The sequence below is a fragment of the Harpia harpyja genome, chromosome 14, assembly GCF_026419915.1.
Source record: "Harpia harpyja isolate bHarHar1 chromosome 14, bHarHar1 primary haplotype, whole genome shotgun sequence".
Classification (NCBI taxonomy): domain Eukaryota; kingdom Metazoa; phylum Chordata; class Aves; order Accipitriformes; family Accipitridae; genus Harpia; species Harpia harpyja.
Window position 1 is genome coordinate 2,853,919 of NC_068953.1, and position 6,000 is coordinate 2,859,918.

A 6,000-nucleotide genomic window follows, 5' to 3' on the forward strand; every position below is an offset into this window, starting at 1 on the left:
CTACATCCATTACCTCAAACTCCAGCAACAATGTGCATAATCCAGGCCGCCTTTTTTGAACTGGCTGAGTCTGTTGCTAAATTTCCACTCATTCAAAGTTCTAACTCTCTTTTTACTACCTATAAACTGCAGGTGCTTAAAGTTTGATAGCGAGGTGAGAAGCCCCCTGCAGAGAAGAGCAGCAAATGGGACAAGGTATGCTATCTTCAGTGCTTACAGATTGGTGGTCCCATGAAAATCAGGACAAAAGTTCCTGTTAACTTAGAGGGCGCAGATAAGCCATGTGGATGTCACAGACCCTCTGGCATGTCTGAGAGGACATTCAGACTATTGGGAGCTACAGAAGGACTCTAACCCTTTTACATGTGCTATTGCACAGGGAGAATATTTCAGTCTGGGGACTGAATAATTCACCAAGAAATCAGCTGGCCAGTGTGGAAATAATTTTAAATGAACTGAGCCCTTAGGTATTACATTAACTGGATCTCTAGGGAAGGATGTGGATTATTGCAGCTGAATAGAGCCCTTATTTATCAGATGGAAAAGGTTAATGTCATTTCCTTTCCTTTCCTCCATGGTTTTTCTTACCACATCACCATTTATGGATAGCATGAGGTGCAGACAGTGTAAGAACATGTGCTTGATTGTTTAAATGACCAGAGCTGTTACTTTAATGGGGGGGAGGGGGGTAAGAAATTAAGATTTCTTCTGGTTTCCTGGGGGGAATTACAGGGCTAGGAAACATAAAACACTGAAGAAAGGAAATGGGCTTGTGGAGCACCTGGTCTTTGATTTGACATCCAAGAGTACCTAACTGAATGAGGGAATTTTTGCATTCTCATCTACTGTGTGTGCATAATAAGAACCAGGATCAAACTAATCTAATATCCTTATTTCATACTTTATAAAGAAAGAGTGCATTAAGAAAGGTCATTTTTTTTACTCCTTAATGAAGTTTAAATACAGTTAAATTAAGTTCTACTAATAAAGAGTCTATGTTTTTTTTCTAATCTGCCTCTGGAGTCTCAATAGCTGTTGACCTAAAGATAAATATCAGAGCAGTTCAGCTATCTATTATATGCTTTACTAATGATGTCAACAAGGCAATTCTAATACCAGCTATGGAGACAATTTCCATGGCAATAAGACTGAGAGCAGTGAAAGCTTTTGTGGTAAAAGACTCAAGAGACCTAAGTTTATTTCCCTGTCTCTAGCACAGTATATCCTTAGGTAAGCCACTTAGGGATATCTTCCTAGTGCAGTAACAAAGATGGACTTAAACCACACTGTCTTTTGTCAAAGTTCAAGAGAAGGATGATCACTTCTCACCATTTGGGAATTCAAGGATGCCAGGACCTGGCTCCCTGTATGAGTCAATGAAAAAAGATGAGTATGGCACTTGTGTTAGGCTTCTGGGTACAGCCCGCCCTTCTTCTCAGTGTCTAGAGGTATTCAGGTGGCTCAGCATAGGTGTCATGCATATTTCTCCTTGCCATGCCGTAGGTAATAGATGGTTTGAGTTCCTCACCACCCTCTTGTTTCCAGAGCCATCAGCAGAACTTAACATCACGCTAGGCCCCATAAGAAGACATCTGAATACAGCTGTTGGTCTCTCTGACTACACAGAACTACAAGATGTGAAATTGCCTCCTAGCTTCAAGGTCCAGCTGCTTCCCTGCCCCTGAATCCAACTTCATGTTGGAGCAAAACTCAGGCACGCACCTTTCCTCTCTCCACTTCCCACTATCCATGGAAACAAATCCAGGCTGAAGGGATGATGAAGGTCAGGACCTCTGTGTATATGCTGGATGATTCTGAGGTAACCTTTCTGGCCCCAGCTTGCCATCTGTGAAACTGAGTCAGTAGCATTACCTTACCTTGCAAAGGTTTCTTGAGGACAAAAAATTAATATTTGGGGGCACTGCGGCAGGGATAGCTAATTCCAGCTCTGAATAAAATGAGGAGAAAGATGCCCATTGACTTATATGGGATTTAGAATGAGCCCTTATTCATTTTACATTAGCTACTGAACAGCCATTTGAGGATAGCAGTGAATAACTATTAATACTTGTGCAGTTAAACAATCAGCATGTAAGTTATAATGGAGTAAATTAATGTATATATCTAAGGTAACCACACTGTGACTACAGAGTTGGCTTCGTGAAGTGAGTATTTGCGGAATATGAAAAGAAGCACATGTAAAAGCTGAGTGCATCTGTTCTGATTTTTTTTTCTTGCCCATAAAGGAACAGCTTTCCCGGACAACCAAGCAGCAAGATACTACAGCAAATAGTCTTTCACATAAAGCCAACCTTGACTTTGTTATAATTGCTATGTAAATATAATCCCACTCATCAATTAAATGCTACTCTCCCGGGCTGGAACATTATACATGTTCATTGAGATGGAATCCCTGTCAATTCAGTTTGCTAACTCAGTATTCATGTGCATTAGCCTTGGAAAAGAGAATGTGATTGCTTGAATAAATTCAGCCACTACCTCCTGCATCCCTGTATCAGTTGACACGCGTCAGTCTGACTGTAATATGGCTTCAGAAATATGTTGCCATAGAAATCCTAAATATTCAGTTCTTGGCAGGGCAATTCAAATGGGATACTTGATAAATAGAAATAGCCCAGGCCTTGCCAACCGCATAGCTAACCCCTTGGTCTTCGATGTTACTGCGAATCAGGAAGTCATTTTTTTCCAAAGTACTTGAAGAAAAAAAGTCTTAATTTTCACTAACATTTGTACTTCCAGGTTCCAGATTCCTTAGTGAGTCAGGAAATCTTTCTCAGAACTTCCCATTGCATAAGTACAGTCTCTCCAGTGGGGTTACATTATTTTTGAGCTGTCTGGATCCAGCCAGTTCCACAGGCCAGAGGGTAATTGTTAATGGTCTCTGACTGCTTAGGTATTGCTACTCAGCAGTAGCCCTTGCACTCAGGATGACCTATGCTTTCTGTCCCTGTACACCACCCACATGGGGCCAGCCGGTGTCTGACCCCTTGTTTTATGGTTATTGTTCTGTGTGACTGAACATTCTTAATAATTCGGCACAGTTCTATAGCTTTGCTGTTTCCTAAGCATAGTTGCAAACTTTACAACCCAAAATACAACCCATAAATAGACTTCCCTCTCGGGCAGAATCCAGCAGCTGTTTAACAACATACAACATCCCCCTGCAGCAGTTTAGCACAAGAAGTAATGTGTGTCATAGCTAATTAAGCTGTAGGCAATTCAGGCTGGAGACCAATTCTTTGCTCTGTGTTGGTGAAGCAGCACAACAGACCATTACTGGGGGCATTAAGTACTACTGTAATATTTAAAATCTCAGTAATTGTTACTGGGGAGGAGAAATTAAGTTCCACAGAGCATAGTGGACATCGTCCGTAGACATTCAGGTGCTGGAGCATGTCCAAAGAAGAGCAATGAAGCTGGTGAAGAGTCTAGAGAACAAGTCCTGTGAGAGGCAGGTGAGGGAGCTGGGGTTGTTTAGTCTGGAGAAAGGAGGCTGAGGGGAGCCCTTATCGCTCTTTACAACTGCCTGAAAGGAGGTCGTAGTGAGGTGCGTGTCGGTCTCTTTTCCTAAGTAACAAGTGATAGGACGAGAGGAAATGGCCTCAAGTTGCACCAGGGGAGGTTTAGATTGGATATTAGGAAATATTTCTTCACCGAAAGGGTTGTTAAGCATTGGAACAGGCTGCCCAGGGAAGTAGTTGAGTCGCCATCCCTGGAGGTATTTAAAAGAGGTCTAGATGCGGCACTTAGGGACACGGTTTAGCGGCGGACTTGGCAGCGCCAGGTTTACGGTTGGACTCGATGATCTTAAAGGTCTTTTCCAACCTCAATAATTCTCCGATTCTGTGATTCGACAGTCCGGCGAGCTTTGGGGCAGGACCACCGTTTTTTGAGCAACTTTTCTGGCCGAAAGTGCTGCAGAAGCGCTTCGACACCGCCTCCCTTTTCGCTTCCCGTTCGTTAAACGACTGGAAAACTTCAGGAGCGGTGCCGAGAGGGACGGAAAGCTTCTTGGCAGCGGAACGAGCGGAGGGCGGCGGGCCGGGGGCGGGCCGGGGGTGGGCGCTATCCCTTCAGCACCACGGCCGGCAGCGGCGGCGGCGGCCCCGGTACCGCGCAGGGGGTGGGTTTCCCTCCGGGAGGGGACGAGGTGGGTGAGGAACTAGCCCCAAGGACGTTCAGGAAGGTTTCTCGGTCTCCTCGGCTGGCTTAGTTCAAACCGTTGCAGCTCTGATGGGGTTTAACCCCAGGCAGCGACTAAGCACCGCGCAGCCGCGCGCTTACTCCCCCCCCGCCCCACCCCGCACCCACTGGGATGGGGGAGAGAATGGGGAAAAGAAGTAAAAGCCGTGGGTTGAGATAAGAACGGTTTAATAGAACAGAAAGGAAGAAGCTAATAATGATAATGATAACGCTAATAAAATGACAACAGCGATAATGAAAGGATTGGAATGTACAAACGATGCGCAGTGCAATTGCTCACCACCCGCTGATCGACACCCAGCTAGTCCCCCAGTGGGATTCCCCGCCCCCACTCCCCAGTTCCTATACTAGATGGGACGTCCCATGGTATGGAATGCCCTGTTTGGTTTTCTTTGGGTCAGCTGCCCTGGCTGTGTCCTGTGCCAACTTCTTGTGCCCCTCCAGCTTTCTCGCTGGCTGGGGATGAGAAGCTGAAAAATCCTTGACTTTAGTCTAAACACCACTTAGCAACAACTGAAAACATCAGTGTTATCAACATTCTTCACATACTGAACTCAAAACATAGCACTGTACCCGCTACTAGGAAGACAGTTAACTCTATCCCAGCTGAAACCAGGACATCTCATCTCAAGATCTGCAGTACGGCATTGCCCACTCGGACCAAGCGGGATTGTCTCATTCTTCGGCGGCAGGGAGGAATGAAAAGAAGAAAATGCCTTGCTCTCGGTTTAGGTTTCTTGTGATTTTGTACTGGAAAACAAATTAACCTAAGAGGATTTTCTCAGGTTGAGCTAGGAACAAAAGACAAGGTGAAAGTGTCTGAATGTTGAAAATGCGCCAAAGTCCCAAACTAGCGAATCCTTTTTCTGAATGTTGTCTTACTAAGACCTTTCATCAGCACTAAAAGAACAGAGAGAAAAGGTGCTTTTTTTCTGAGTTAAAAGAAAAGATTATCTAAAAACTACTTTCAGTAAAATATTGATTGTGCCTTCTCCGCATCTCAAAAAATGTTTCTGTACATGGAATTATGCCAGAAGAAAACTAAGCAATCATGCAATCTGTGGATCTGAGCTGGCAATTTAGATAAAATTATCATTTGGATTAATGAAGGTTAGAACTTCATTTCTCTAAGACATACATCTCTGCCATTATCTTGAACACTAGGGATTTCATTTTCGGATGAGACTGTTTCATACTCCACTATTGCAAAATAATCTGCCTACCAACTAAATAAACTCAGTTCATTGCATGTTTGTTCACTGCTTCAAGTTCGGTCTGGAGGGAGGAAACAGCTGTCTTTAGAACTGAGCAAATACCTGGGAATTTAATAGCCCCCCATGACACCAAAAATATTTAGCACACTTATTTTCAGGTGAGAATTCTTCCATCAAAGACAGAGAATTTTAAGTTTCTGTTCAAAATCAGGACCTCCATAGTATCCCAGTTTTCTGTGTTATATATTTAAAACATATTCGTAGCTGGCCAGAAGAAACTTTGAAAAGAAATGCTCCTGCTTCTATTGAGAGAGGAAATTTCTAAACACTGGTGGAAAAGGTTACTTCAAGGACTGGATTTCTTTTCCTCCAATAGAGATCGTCATTTACATTTGGCAACTTTCATGCCTCTGTGCTGAACAAAGCAAAGAATTGTGCAGAGCAGATTAAGAATAAAAAAAAAAAATCTGCATCGAGGACTGTGAAACAGGAGTAGGAAAATATTCTTGTCAGACAAACCCCTCTCACATCATGTACACATACAAGCTAAACATTTCAGATA